This window comes from Felis catus, chromosome F2, assembly GCF_018350175.1.
Source record: "Felis catus isolate Fca126 chromosome F2, F.catus_Fca126_mat1.0, whole genome shotgun sequence".
NCBI classification, from domain to species: Eukaryota; Metazoa; Chordata; class Mammalia; order Carnivora; family Felidae; genus Felis; species Felis catus.
Genome location: NC_058385.1, coordinates 71,662,739 through 71,678,314, shown reverse-complemented (window position 1 = coordinate 71,678,314; position 15,576 = coordinate 71,662,739). Strand labels below are relative to the sequence as shown.

The 15,576-nt window shown below is 39.4% G+C and overlaps 1 long non-coding RNA gene across 1 annotated transcript in view; it reads left to right on the top strand.

The window, feature by feature from the left end:
- LOC111558539 overlaps window positions 1-11,968 on the top strand; it is a 160,773-nt gene extending 148,805 nt beyond the window's left edge. The window contains exon 15 of the long non-coding RNA XR_006592220.1: window positions 11,259-11,968. This is a non-coding gene — a long non-coding RNA (uncharacterized LOC111558539). The remainder of the gene's footprint in view (window positions 1-11,258) is intronic.
- Window positions 11,969-15,576: the final 3,608 nt, after the last annotated feature.

Here is a 15,576-nt window from a genome sequence, read left to right as displayed (position 1 = left end):
GCAACCTGACCCTGCCTCTTGCGCTTTGATTCTCATTGCATTCTTTTTGGATTAAGAGTGTCCGGTTTCCTTGGGAGGGATAAAATATGGCCATCTAAGTGAGGGAAGTACAAGCCCCGCCAGTAAACTCCTTAATGGGAGTTTTTATGGGATGTATTTTCACCTCATTGAGCTTTTTATTTCACTAAGATTCTTTCATCCACCCGAGCAGGTGAAGAAAATGGGAAAATGATGGCAGAGAAAAGAAGAGCTTTAGGAACTTGAAAAGGAAGAGAAAACAGAAGAAGCTGTTCCCCACATTGTTTGCTTATAAGGTCTAACAAGCCTGCAGACTAGGAACAGAAGAGTAAACATGTTTATCCTTGCTTAGCAGCGTGCCTGTAAAATAGGTTGTTTATTAGGAGAACCAGCTGATTAAGCAACCATTTTGCTTGTTTCTGCATCACCATTCATTCACTCAAAAGTCTGAGCATCCATATTGGAAGTCCTGTCTTTAACATGAACAGAACCTGCACGTGATCAGTTAATCAAAGATTTTAAAAGAAGGGAATGATTTAAAAAATACACGTATCATTAATTTTTTGGTTTGTTTTTACTTAAAACTTACGCCTGCATGTGCATTTGTCTGTCTTTTGCTGCAAGGCATTTGTGTGTTGGTTTTCATCTTTCTTGCAAAAAAAAAAAAAAAAAGCCCGAACCACGCCCATTATACGTCAACCATATTTCGAGTTCCGGTTTCTTTAAAGTGGATCAGGAGTTTAGAGATATTTTTGAAGCAGTTTGATTTCAGACTTCTGAAGTCCCCCCCCCCCCCCCCCCCCGCCACCTCGTATTTTATGGTTGTTTTCTCCATACTTAATTTCAACAAAGAATTCTTAATAACAACCACCTTTATTCTTTTTTTTTTTCCAAAAAATTCAATTTAGTTTTCATAGAAACAGTAATTTTTTTAAATACTCTGACTGCACAAGATTATAGATTGTTTCACTAAATGGCATACATATTATTAGCTGCCTTGGAGGGCTCATGCTTGCCAGGTACTATTCAGTGCTTGACCTGAATTCACTAATTAATCATTGCAATCAGCCTAGAAGGCCACTAATATAATTATCCCCATTTCCCAGGGGAGGTAATGACATGAACTGGTTTGAGAAAAATATACTAATGACTCCTGATGAGCCTATACCTCAACAAATGGGTTCAGAAGTGTGTGATATAATAGCGGGTAGCCTCCTAGCTGTAGCTCTTGGGTTTGGCCATCAGCCACTCTGTGTGCACAAGCCAAGGGGAAGCCAGTTAATCTGAACTAAGAAAGTGCAGTCAAGGGGCGCCTGGGTGGCTCAGTCGGTTACGTGTCCGACTTTGGCTCAGGTCACGATCTCACAGTTCGTGCATTTGAGCACCACGTCTGGCTCTGTGCTGATCTGTGTTGACAGCTCGGAGCCTGGAGCTTGCTTTGGATTTTGTGTCTCCCTCTCTCTCTGCCCCTTCTAGCTCCTGCTCTGTCTCGCTCTCAAGAATAAATAAACGTAAAAGAAAAAAAAAGAGGAAAGTGCAGTTAAGAGGACTCCTACTGTAACGGTGGGAAGGTTGGAGTAATGGAAAGAACATGCATTTTGAGGTCAAACCAATCTGAGTTTGAATAATAGTGCTGGCAATGACCAGTTACTTCTCTCCAAAAAGCTCATTCTCCATCCATAAAACAGGAATAACTACAATTTATTGGGTTGTTTGTTTTCTTTTATTGATTTCTCCAGCAAGCTTTTCTTTTTTCTTTTTTGTTTTTAAGAAGCTTTCCTAATTTCCTTCAGAACGTCTTTTTTAAATAGCTTCTCTTTCTCTTTTTAATTTTAACTCTAGTGTAGTTAGCGTACAGGGTTCTATTACTTTCAGGTGTATGATATAGTGATTCAACAGTCCCGTGTATCACTTAGTGCTCCTCATGAGAAGCCTTTAACCTATTGCATCCACTTCCCCACCCTCCTCCCCTCTGGTAACCACCAGTTTGTTCTCTGTAGTTAAGAGTCTATTTCTTGGTTTGTCTCTCTCTTTTTCCCCTTTGTTTTTTTGTTTCTTAAATTGAGCATGTGAGGGAAATCATATGGTATTTATCTTTCCCTGACAGCCTTCTTTCCCTTAGTATTATACTTTCACGCTCCACCCAAGTCATTACAAATGGCAAGATTTCATTCTTTTTCATGGCCGAGTTATATATACCACATCTTCTTTGTCTGCTCATCTATCGATGGCACTTGGGCTACTTCCGTACCTTTGCTATTGTAAATAATGCTGCAAGAAACATAGGGGTGCATATATCTTTTTGAATTAGTGTTTTCGTATTCTTTGGGTAAATGCTCATTTGTGGAATTACAGGATCATATGATAAGTTTATTTTTAATTTTTGAGGAACCTCCACACTGTTTGCCACAGTAGCTGCACCAGTTTACATTCTCACCAACAGTGCAAGAGGGTTCCTTTTTCTCCACGTCCTTGTCACCACTTGTTTCCTGTGTGTTTGAATTTAGCCATTCTAATTGGTGTGAGGTGATAATCTTATTGTAATTTTGATTTGCATTTTCCTGACGATGAGTGATGTTGAGCATCTTTTCATGTGTCTGTTAGCCATCTGGATGTTTTCTTTAGAGAAATGTCTGCTCATTTCTTCTGCCCATTTTTAATCGAATTATTTGCTTTATGGTGTTGAGTTGTATAATTTCTTTATATATTTTGGATACTAATCTTTTATCAGGTGTGTCATCTGCAAATATCTTCTCCCATTTGGTAGGTTGCCATTTCGTTTTGTTGTTGTTGTTGTTTTCTGTGCAGAAGCTTTTTATTTTGATCTAGTCCCAGTAGTTTATATTTGCTTTTGTTTTCCTTGCCTCAGGAGACGTATCTAGAAAAATGTTGCTACAGCCAATGTCAGAGAGATTACTGCCTGTGCTCTCTTCTAGAATTTTTATGGTTTCAGGTCTTATATTTAGGTCCTTCATCCATTTTGAGTTTATTTTTGTGTATGGTGTGCAAAAGTGGTCCAGTTTCATTCTTTTGCATGTAGCTGTCCAGTTTCCCCAACACTTTTTGTTGAAGAGACTGTCTTTCCCATTGCATATTCTTGTCTCCTTTGTAGAAAATTAACTGACCACATATAATTGTGGGTTTATTTCTGGGCTGTCTATTCTGTTCTATTGATTTATGTGTCTGTTTTTGTGCTAGTACCATACTGTTTTGAGACTACAGCTTTGTAGTATTATCTTGATATCTGGGATTGTGACACCTCCGGTTTTGTTCTCCTTCAAGATTGCTGTGGTTATTTGGCATCTTATTTGGTTCCAGGAAGATTTAAGATTATTTGTTTTAGTTCTGTGAAAATGCCATTGGTATTGTGATAGGGATTGCATTAAATTTGTGGATTGCTTTAGATAATATGGATATTTTTTATTTTTATTAAAAAATTTTTAAATGTTTATTTATTTTGAGAGAGAGAGAGACAGAGTATGAGTCAGGGAGGGACAGAGAGAGGGAGGGAGACACAGAATCTGAAGCAGGCTTCAGGCTCTGAGCTGTTGGCACAGAGCCCAACGCGGGCTCGAACCCACAAATCACAAGATCATGACCTGAGCCGAAGTTGGACGCTTAATGGATTGAGGCACCCAGGAGCCCCAATAATATGGATATTTTAACAATATTTATTTTTCTTACCATGGAATGTCTTGCCATTTGTTTGTGTCATCTTCGGTTTCTTTCATCAAATTTTATAGCTTGCAGAGTACAGGTCTTTCACCTCCTTGGTTCAGTTAATTCCTACATATTTTATTATTTTTGGTACAATTTTAAGTGGGATTGGTTTTAAATTTCTCATTCTGCTACTTCATTATTAGTGTATAGAAATGCAACAGATTTCCATATGGTGATTTTGTATCTCGTGACCTTACTGAACTCATCTATCAGTTCTAGTAGTTTTTTTGGTGGAACCCTTAGGGTTGTGTATATAGTGTATCTTGTCATCTGCAAATAGTGAACGTTTTACTTCTTCCTTATAGATTTAGATGCCTTTTATTTCTTTTTGTTGTCTGATTGTTGTGGTTAGGACTTCCAATATTATGTTGAATAAAAGTGGTAAGAGTGGACATCTTTGTTTTGTTCCCAGCTTAAGGGGAAAAGCTCATGGTTTTTTGCCATCAAGTATGATGTTCACTGTGGGTTGTTCTTATAAGGTATTTATTAGGTTGAGGTGTGTTCTCTTTAGTCCTACTTTGTTGAGGGCTTTTACCATGAATGGTTGTTGTATTTTATCAAATGCTTTTCTACATCTATTGAAGTGATCGTATGCTTTTTACCTTTCTCCTATTGAAGTGAGGTGTCAAATTCGTTGGTTTATGAATATCGAACCACCTTTGCATCCCAGGAATAAATCCCACTTGATTGTGGTGAATGACTTTTAAAATTTATTGCTGGATTTGGTTTGCTATTATCTTGTGGAGGATTTTTGCATCTATGTTCATGAGGAATATTGACCTGCGGTTCTCTTTTCTTGTAGTGCCTTTATCTAGTTTTGGTATCAGGATAATGGTGGCCTCATAGAATGAATTTGGAAGCTTTCCATCTTCTATTCTTTGGAATACTTTGAGAGGAATAGGTATTAAGTCTTTTAATGTTTTGTAGAATTCACCTGTGAAGCCATCTGGTCCTGGACTTTTGTTTGTTGGGAGTTTTTTGATTACTGATTCAATTTCATTGCTGGTAATTGGTCTGTTCAAATTTTCTGTTTGTTTTTTTTTTCCTGCTTCAGTTTTGGTAGGTGATATGTTTCCAGGAATTTATCCATTTCTTCTGGGTTGTCTAATTTGGTGGCATATAGTTTTTCATAATGTTCTGTTATAATTCTTTGTATGTCTGTGGTGTTGGTTGTTTTTTTCCTCTTTCTCAACAAGCTTTTCTTAAGCATCTTCTAATGTGGCAGGCACTGAATGAGGTTCTATTATAATCGAGAACCAGAAGTTTCCCTACCTCCATGGAATATTCATCTAGGGTACAGAGAATAACTAGAGTAAAATGGTAGAGACATGCAGCATTCACGAGGATTCATTTGTCCATCCATTCATTTACTCATTCACATATGTTTTTCAAATAATATTTACTGAATTCTCACTATGGCCCAGGAATCATGCAGTGATGAGTAAGATAACATGGGCAATTAGACAACACAACACAGCATCAGGGATTTAAAGATAAAGAGTCAATACTCCAATAGCTCCCAGAATCTCTGTCTAGCTAGGAAAGTCACTGATTAAATCTTATAGTACAGTAAGTGCTCTTGTATCAAAGGAAAATCTATGGGAACTCAGCACAGGAGAGATGGGTTTATTTGGAACAGAAACGAAATAGTTGAGCATTTCATGTCAGACAAAAAGCAGACTCTGATGGCCACATCAGATGTCACAGAGCTGCACAGCCCAACTCTAGGAGGTGCCTTTAGGAGGCTGTGATATAAATGGTGGCCCCTAGAACTGTGCAGTGTGCAACCTTCAAATCTATACCCTGAGGTCCTACCAGAAGCTATTGATTTTGCTTAATACTGTTTTATATTGAATTATTAAATTTTTTTTTTCAACGTTTATTTATTTTTGGGACAGAGAGAGACAGAGCATGAACGGGGGAGGGGCAGAGAGAGAGGGAGACACAGAATCGGAAACAGGCTCCAGGCTCTGAGCCATCAGCCCAGAGCCTGACGCCGGGCTCGAACTCACGGACCGCGAGATCGTGACCTGGCTGAAGTCGGACGCTTAACCAACTGCGCCACCCAGGCGCCCCTGTTTTATATTGAATTATTAAAGGAGGAAATGACGGCTGCAAACATGATCTCTTTGGAGTTAAGGACCTCTAGAGGAATAATTCTGGTCCATTTTAGTAGATTGAAAAGTAAATAATTATAACTGGACCAATAATTGCTATCACAAAGGAAAGTGTATGATGCCATGTAGGAGTGGATTTGGTTTTGAGGGGCCTAAGGCTTATACGTATTTGGGGCTTTTGTTAAAAAAGAAAAACAGAATTACTTATGAAACCAAATATTCATTTAGCGTGAGAAGCAATATTACAACAAATTACAATTGTTCAGTTGTAGTGTCCAATGTCAGGGACTGGGCCATATTTTCTCCATGCTTGCTATTCCAGAAATGCCTCAGGTTCCTACTGTAAGCACTTGCAACCCTCCTCCCAAGGCCCATGTTTGGGGTAGTGGGGACGAAGCACAGGGGAGTTAGTGCCTCCAGGGGCCAGCTGCCCTTAGATGGGGGAGGACGAATACCCTGTTGGAGGATAAACACTTTGTTGGGTGGGATAACTCCAAGATATTTTCCACACAAACTCCCACAGGTGCCTGGAGGGATTGAGCCTCACTTACCCAGGGCAGCAACCCATCCAATAACACATGTGTTATCCACTTGCTTCCCTTCTCTCCCAGTCCCCCATTCTGCTGTGGGTGCCTCCTGGTCAGGGCCAGCTACATAACTTGTGAGGTCCAGCGCAAATTGAAATTGCAGGGCCCCTTGTTGAAAAACTGTTATAAGTTTCAAGATGGTGACAGCAGTTAAACCAAGTGCAAGACCCTTCAGAACATAAGCCCTGTGTGATCACGTGGGTCACAGGCCTATAAAGCAGGTCCTGGTCCTTGGTGGTGTCTTCTCCCAAATGAACTACTTTGCCCTAAGGCAGGGTTTGCAACTGGAAAACCCAAACTGTGACATAGAGACATTCCACAAATATCTGAGAAGGAAGACAGCAGCTACATTTTTATTAATTAAATGCCTAATCCATCTTTAATATTTTCCCCAATTTTTGGCTACTTATTTTTTATTACTTCTATATGGCAATGGTTTTGTGATATTTTCTGTAATGAAATTGGAAACATAATTCAGTCTTCTAACATGGTTGCGCTAAAAATTCGTAAAGCTGCTGGTAGCTTAGAAAAGTTACAACTTCACAGTCCACTATTAATAAATAATGTCTTGTGAATTTCTGGGGTTCTTATCAAATTTTGGAAAATCTTCCTCTTTGTACATGAGCAATCAGATTTCAGGACACTTCTTATACACTGGCTAATCTTCAAGCCTGTGTTTATTAGTTTTCTAGTGCCGCTGTAACAAATTACCATAAACTTAAAACTTAAAACCACACCAATGTGACTTAAAACCACACAAATTTATTATCTTGCCATTCTTTAGGTCAGAAGTCCAATACAGATATTATTGCAGGAAAATCATGGCATCAGCAGGGCTGTGTTCATTTCAGGAGGGTCTAGGGGAAAATCCATTTTCTTGCCTTTTCCTGCTTCTAGAGGACACTCCCATTACTTAGTTGTGAGGTCTAGCCCCCTTTCATTATCTTTAAAGCCCAAAATATTCTATAGAATTTTGGGGCCACCCAGATAATTCAAGATAATCTCTTCATCTCAAGGTCTGTGCCCTTAATCACATCTGCAAAGACCCTTTTGCCCTACAAGGTAACATATTTGTAAGTTCCAGGAAATTAGATATTGTTTGGAGGAGGGGAGCCATTATTCTGTTTACCACACTCTTTTTTCCTTAACAGCATTATGAACAGATTTGTCCCCCATGTCTTGTCTAGTTATATAGTATGACTTTTTGTTGTCTTTGTCAATGCCAGTTAAATTAATAAGAAACTTAAATATTTTTACAACGGGTTCATAAGATTCACTCCCTTTCATTATTTGGGCTATCAAATTATCTGAGAGCCTATTCATTACTCTATTTAAAATTGTTTCTCTTCTCTCTCTTAGTGAATTACTACTTTTGGTATGGTCTGATTTTTTTTTTTTTCTTGGTAATTTACTTCTTGAGGTCAGGATAATTTCTATTGATTTTATTACTCTTTATATTGCTTTTATTCCATATTTATTTTTTATCTGAGCTTTCTCTCCATTATTTAATATGTAAAGATGACAAAGAAGCAACTTTATATATATTCATATAAAGAGTCTTTCATTTCTGACTTATTTAATGATAGAAAATATCTCTCTATTTCACAGATTAAAGGACACATTCCCAATTTACCCTTCCCAAAGCTATTCTGAAATTCTAGCAGCCTCCGTAATTCTATTTCCATAAAAGAAAGTATAATGGGAGGAGTTTCCCAACTGGTTCCAGTTAAAATATCTTATTATTTTCGCCAATTTTACAACAATGTATGACCATGTGAACACAGTTCTGACTGGAGCCTGGAAGTCCTGTCCTCTGTCCTGTGTCCTCTGACTTAAGCTTTTGTTGTTTAATGTAAATATGTCTTGTTTTATTTTTATTTTTATTTATTTTTGAGAGAGAGAGAGCACATGTGAGTGGGAAGGAGCAGAGAGAGAGGGGGACAGAGGATCCAAAGCGGGCTCTGCACTGACAGCAGTGAGCCTGATGTGGGGCTCAAACTCACGAGTCCCTGAGATCATGACCTGTGCTGATGTCGGATGCTCAACTGACGGAGCCACCCAGGTGCCCCTGTAAATATGTCTTGGGTGCTATGGAGCCCAACGGAAGGAAGCCCGGTAGAGCCTTGAAGTGTCCAGAAACGCTTGCCAGAGGAAGCCTGAGCTTAAACCAAGTATTGAAGGACAGATGGAATTTAGCCAACCACAGAAAGAAAGGAAGGGTCTTCCAAGGCAGTGATCATGACTTGCTTCAGCACAGAAGTGTGAGATGGTGCAGGAAAATGTCTACTGTTTAGTGTGGGTGGAGGAGAAGAAGGAGGGGGGGAGCAGGATTCAGCTGATGAGAGTGTGAGGAAGACGCTGGCCTTTCTCCTGAGGGTCGGGGGGGGGGGGTCCCACCAAAAGCCGTAAACAGAGATAACAGAGGTTTGGGTCTGTGTTTTTGAGTCATTTGAGTCCTGTCTTGAAGAGAATTGGATGAGGGAGCGAGAGTGACTGCTTTAATCTATGTTTTTTTTTTTTTTTAAAGCAAATTCATAGTCATTATGTCTCTAGACCAGGGCTACCCAATAGAACTTTCTATGATCATGGAAACGTGTTGTAGCTGCGACTGTCCAATATGGCAGCACCAACGATATGTGGCTGTTCCGTGTTTGAAATGTCACAAGTGTGACTGAGTGACTAAAATTTTAATTTTATTTAATTTTAATGAAAAAAATTAAATAGTTATGCACATGGCTGGTGGCTATGATACGGAACAGCACAGCTCTTGACCCACAAACTTCAAAGGAAGTGGAATAGACAGTTTCTTCAGGCTAAGCTTAGTGAGAAGTTTCTATTTTCAAGGACCCATTCTTGGCATTGAGGAAGAATTTAAGCAGTATAAGACACAGATGGGCCCAAAGTTAATGGAAATTGTGATCAGGACAAGGCTTTGTGTTAGGAGGGATGAGTGGGTACTAAGGAAATATTAAGGATGTGCAAAAAAAAAAAAAGTGATAAGGATGGCTATTCATGGCAACACTGGTTGTAAACAACATAAATGTGCAAATGTACAAGACTGATTAAGAAAATGTATCTATGGAATGGAATGCAATGGAATAGCCCCACAGCTATGCATGGAATGAAATAAATGATGCAAAGTGTATTTATTTTAATACAAAATTATTTATGGTATAGTATCCAGTGGAAAAGCATATTATAAAATGGTTATAAAGATTTTAATGAAAATATGCTTAGAGAAGGATCTGGAAGTAAATGCATAAAATACATATACCTAGAGTGGTTAATCTCAGGGTTTAAGGCAGTTGCTTTATTTTTGTCTTCATTCCTTCCTTTTTTTTTGCCTTATCATTATTATCACATGTTTTTCTGTAATGAGAGTATATGGCTATTATAATCAGAAAAAATAAACAATCAAAATAACTTATTTTAAAATTCTTATAGGAGTGGCATAGATAGCAAGATTGATTGCAGTTCAGAGAGAAGGTTCTCTGATAGGTGAGGGCTAGGGTACACAGGCCTTCTCACCAAAGTTGAATCTTGAAAGAAGGGGGCAGGAGCAGAAGGAGAGAACAGACATTTCTTGAGCACTTACTCTGTGCCGAATGTTTATATGTGTCCTCTCTTTTAATCCTCATCATAATCCGATATGGTAGATACCATCATCTTCCATTTTACAGATGAGGAAATAGAGGCTCTAAGTTAAATGACCCTGTAGGCACAATTGGAAATCTTGAAGACAGAAGCCTGGGGATTTGAGTCTTGGTTTCAATGCGCGCTAGCTGTTTCACAACATGCAGGCTCTAATTTGTATATTGACTTGTGAAAATATCCGTGCGATGACTAGACTACGAGCTCCATGTGGGTGGGGGTTGTGTGTGATTAGTTCTTTAACAAAGAACCTGGTACACAACAACAGGCTCGCAATTAATGTTGTTGACTCAATGAAGATACATCAGAGATCATTAATTTCTGTACATTTCACCTTATAGAGAGTTGGGGGTGACAGATGAAGATAAGGCCTGACAGGACTTTGTAAACTATAGAGTCATGTACCCATGTCAGGGATTTTGATTTCTGGAGACTTTTCTTTATTGGCTTTTTTCAAGCCAAATGGCTTGTTTTTTGGAACTGCCAATGATACTCCCGAAAAAGGAAATACATGAAATGTAGCAGGAAAGCACAAAGCACTTACTTGGTTCCAAACTAGGTTCTTTCAAAAAATTTTTTTCTAATGTTTATTTTTCAGAGAGAGAGAGAGAGAGAGAGAGAGAGCGCGCGCGCAAGTGGGGAAGGGGCAGAGAGAGAGAGAGAGAGAGAGAGAATTTGAAGCAGGCTCCAGGCTCTGGGCTATCAGCACACAGCCTGATGTGGGGCTCAAATCCACGAACCGTGAGATCATGACCTGAGCTGAAGTCGGACGCTTAATCGACTGAGCCACCCAGGCACCCCCAAACTAGGTTCTTAAGAGACTTTTTTGATTCTTCATGCAAACATTAGAGCTCATTAATGTATATTTTTCAAAATGTTTCTGAATCGTCTTTCATTTGAATCAAACTATAAGTTGAGACATTGGACATGAAATCTATGTATTATTAGTTGCACAATCACTTATCATCAGCCCCTAATACAGATATTAGGAAATGTTGATTTTTCTATTTTTGTGGTCAAGTTAAAGTAGATTGACTGTCCCCTTGCAAAACTAGGGGAGGCTGAGCGTACAATTGAATATGTCCTGGGTTTCCACAGGATGATGTTTATCACATTGCTAATCACATCTTGAAAATTTTTACTTTTATTTTTTTCTTTGATGTAGTGGCAAGAACATCATCTTTGTGCCAGGTGGACTTGGCTTGAACCAGATCTGCATGACTTTGGGCAACTTCTTGCCTGCCATCAGCCCCTGTTTCTCCAGTTTATAAAATATAAACAATATTGCCAATCTTTTTAAAGTTGGACTATTAAGAGAGGTTAAGAGAGATTAACTGAAATCATGTGTATAACTTTTCACGGCAGCGTGCTTGGGGTCTGTGAAGTGTAAGCGAGATGTGAAAGGCTCCTAGTTAGGTATAAGGTGCTGATGATTCAGGTTATCAGCAGCAGTGATTAGGAATGATATTGCCAAATGGATAGTGACATCAGCAGCACTATTATTTCTGTATTTTTATTGCGGCAAATTAGTCAAATCCTGTTAAGCACAAAATATTGTGAAAACAAGAACTGCATGTTTTACCAATCTTTTGGTACTCTTAAATGAAGGTGCTTTATACAACACTGGTTGGAAGTTTGCTGAAGATTTCTTATAACACAAGAGTATAACACGTAGACCCACAATTGTGTAGTGAATGACTCACATGAGAATGTAATGATTGGTGGTTAAATGCTACCTAAAGACAGAAGATCTGATTACATTCCAAGCACCTGTACCACAGATGATCTTATACAGTCTCCTGGCACTTTTGGGTATGTTACACCATTCCTTACAGCCACATTACTGCAAAAGAATAAAAGATATGTATGATCCTCTGTGTGTGTACATGTGTGTCCTTTTCTTTCCCAACATGCTTTGAAGTCTGTTGGGGTTTATGCGTTTACATCTGTACTCTTAGGACAATCTTATGGTCTTCCTTTTCCTTTTTTGTCAGTCGTGGAAATGCGGTATCATGGATGTGATGTGGTGGAGGAAATGTTGAATCCCAATAATCCAGGAGAGAAGCAGCAGGACTGAGGTGATGGGTGTACTTTCCAGGGGGTTGTGCAAGGCAGAGAGGGCCATGTTGTGGGCTTATAGGCTTTAGAAGAGAGCATGGTGAGATAATAGACTCGACAATGTGGCAGAGTCCCATGAGGTGGGAAGTGATGTTTCTCTGCCCTGACACCCAGAGTCTTCAGTGTGGTTTCTCAAATTACCAGATGTGTGGCTCCATTGGATTTTTTTCCTGGCAATTGACAGAGAGCATAACTGATATGACAGGTGTAGAAGAGGGAAGGGAGGTTGATGGGGGGCAAGAGGATGAGAATTTGGGGATATCATTAGGAAGACCGTATTCAAATATATTTATATATTGGGGGTGGAGGGGGGGTTGACTTAGGTTTACTGAAGTCTCAGCATTCCTAAGGGACATCTTCATTATACTTTTTATAGTATTTTCACTTTATATACTGATTACACGTTCTGCCACAAAACAAAGTATTAGATCCATATTACAGGGGTTTCTTTGCTTATAATGCAAATAAGTAAACTGAACCTTTTGTTTTTGATAAATTAAGATGTATATAGCAGTCTCTAGAGTAACCACTAAATTTTATTTTTCAAAAACAGTGAAAAACATTAAAGAAATGACAATGGTACATTAGAAAATATTCACTTAATGAAAAAGGAAACAGTAAGGAGGACTAGAGAAAAAGGACATGAGACACAGAGGAAACTGTAAAATGTCAGATGGAATTCTAATTATATTAATATCATAAAATGTGAATAAATTAAACAATCCAATCAGAGGGCAGGGGTGTCAGACTAGATAAAAAGACTCCAACTAATATGCTGTCTACAAGAGACATGCTTGAGATTCAAAGGTACAAATAGAGTGAAAGTAAAGGATGGAAAAGATGTATTTCATACACAGTGATAGCAAGAAAGGTCGAGTGTCCATCAGACAAAATAAACTTTAAAAAGAAAAATGTTAGTGGAGATGTGGAGAGGTATTTTATAATAAAGATTGATTCAATGGAAAGACACAACAATTATAAATATATATATATATTTAAAAGAGAACATCAAAACACATGAAACATAGTCAACAGAAATGAAGAAATAAATAATTCAAAAATAATAATTGGAGACTTTACACCCCACTTTATAATGGGTGAAACATGTAGACAGAAGATCAACAGGGAAATATAAGAAATGAACAATACCATAAAGCAAGTAGACTTAACAGACATCTATAGAACACTGTATGCAACGACAGTAGAATATAGAGGATAGACCACCATGAAGAAATTCTCAATAAATTTAAGGGGACAGAAATAATACAAACTAAGTTCTTCAACTACAGTGGAATGAAATTAGAAATCAATTAATTTGAGAAACTCACAAATATATGAAAATAAACAACAGACTTCTAAAAACAAGAGTTAAAGAGGAAATCAAAAGGGAAGTTAGAAAGTACTTTGAACTAAAACAAGAACACAACATACAAAATTCATGGGATGCAGCTAAAGCAGTGCTTAGAGGGAAATTTATAGCTATAAAATGCCTATACTAAAAAGGAGAAAGACTTAAATCAATCTAACTTTCCATGTTAAGACATTGGGGAAAAAAAGAAACTAAAACTAAAGCATGCAGAAGGAAGAAAATAATAAAGATTAGGGTATAAATCAAATAGAGGATAGAAGAAATAGAGATTATCAGTGAAATCAAAAGCAGTTTTTTGGAAATATTAACACAACTGACAAATCTTTAGTTAGATTGAACGAGAAGAGTGAAGACTTAAATTACTAGAATCCTAAATGAAAGGGGATATTACTTCTGACTTTACAGAAATAAAAACTATTGCATGCCAGAAAATTAGAACACTTGCATGAAATGGATACATTCTTAAAAATACAGAAACTATTGAAACTGACCTAAAAAGAAATAGTTTTAATAGATTTACAACAGAGATTGAATAAGTGATCAAAAAAACACAACCCACCACTCAAAAACCAAGATAAACAACTCTGTTAAAAAAAAACAAGCAAAGGACTTGAATAGACATTTCTCTGAAGAATCTATACAAATGGCCAACAAGTACATGAAAAGAGAGGCAGGGAGACAGAATCCCAAGCAGGCTCCAGGCTCTGAGCTGTCAGCACAGAGCCCGCAGCAGGGCTGGAACCCACAAACCATCAGATCATGACCTGAGCTAAGGTTGGACGCTTAACTGACTGAGCCATTCAGGCACCCCAAAGGGCAAAATTTTTAAATAATACATTTTGTGAAAATTAATAAAAGGAAATCTTTAGAGTGGAGGCCAGCAGGGCAGCTCTCGCGCCCTACCACTCCTCATCAATTGCACACCCAATAGGAAGGGCTGGACCTTGCTCCTTGAAACTGCTTTACTATCCCAGCAGGGAGGAAGACTTTCCACGACCCTCGGCAACAGCCTGGCCAATGAGAGACAGTCACAACTCAGCCAATGAGAAGCCATCATACTTCGAGCTCCCAGTTTCTTCCAATAGACTTCTTGTTTACAACAGTCCCTCCCACCTTCCTCCTTTCCTCTCTGAAAAGAGTGTTTCTCGCCTATATTCGGCAGACTTCGTTTAGCAGAAGCTCGTTCTGCGCCCCGATTCTCTGCTAATTCTCGAATAAACCCATGTTTTGCTGGGAGAATAACTGGCAGTTTTATTTTTAAGGTTAACGGTTTGGTAAGGAACTTGTCTCTAGAGTAAATGAAGAACTCTTACAGTTCAGCAATAACAGTTCCCGGCCCCCCTGGGGCGGCAGCTGCCAAAAGCCGCGGTGTGGCTGTGGGTGAAAGGAGTGAAAGCCCCCTTCCTAGAGGGACTGGCGCTCAGGAGCCTCGCCCCTGGGACAGCGGGAAGAGGGGCCACCAGCCCGCAGGCCCCCGTGCCGGCTAAATGGGATGCCTGCTCCTCCAGCGGAGACCGAGGATGAGCAAGTGAGCCACATCCCTTCACATCTCGGAGCCTCCCTACCGGCGCCTCTGCACTGAGCCCCCGAGGCGGGTGAGTCTGTCCTTCAGAAGCTCTTTCTCAGACCGCCGCCGTCTTATGGGGCTCCCTTCGTGGAGCCCCGTTGGTTTTCAGAGCTGGAGGGACTGCGGCCTCGTGTCTCAGGTGCAGGTCTTACGAGTTGAAGTGCTCGATGTGGGATCCAAACCCTTCACTCCTTAGGGCGAAGCTCCAGTATTTGGATTCCTTCCTGAGTGCGAGCCGTGGCGCCCAGGATGGGATTCGTGGCGAGGCTGTGGCCCTGCCTCTCCCCCACCCTCCGGCTTAGGGGTGGGTCTTCTGTCCTTTGCTGGGTGTTTGGGAGTCGCTCCGTTTTTAGGTTGTTTGCAGGGGGAATTGTCCCACATGCAGATTCAGTGTGACCCTGGGAGGAGGGAGTCCGGGATCCTCTTACT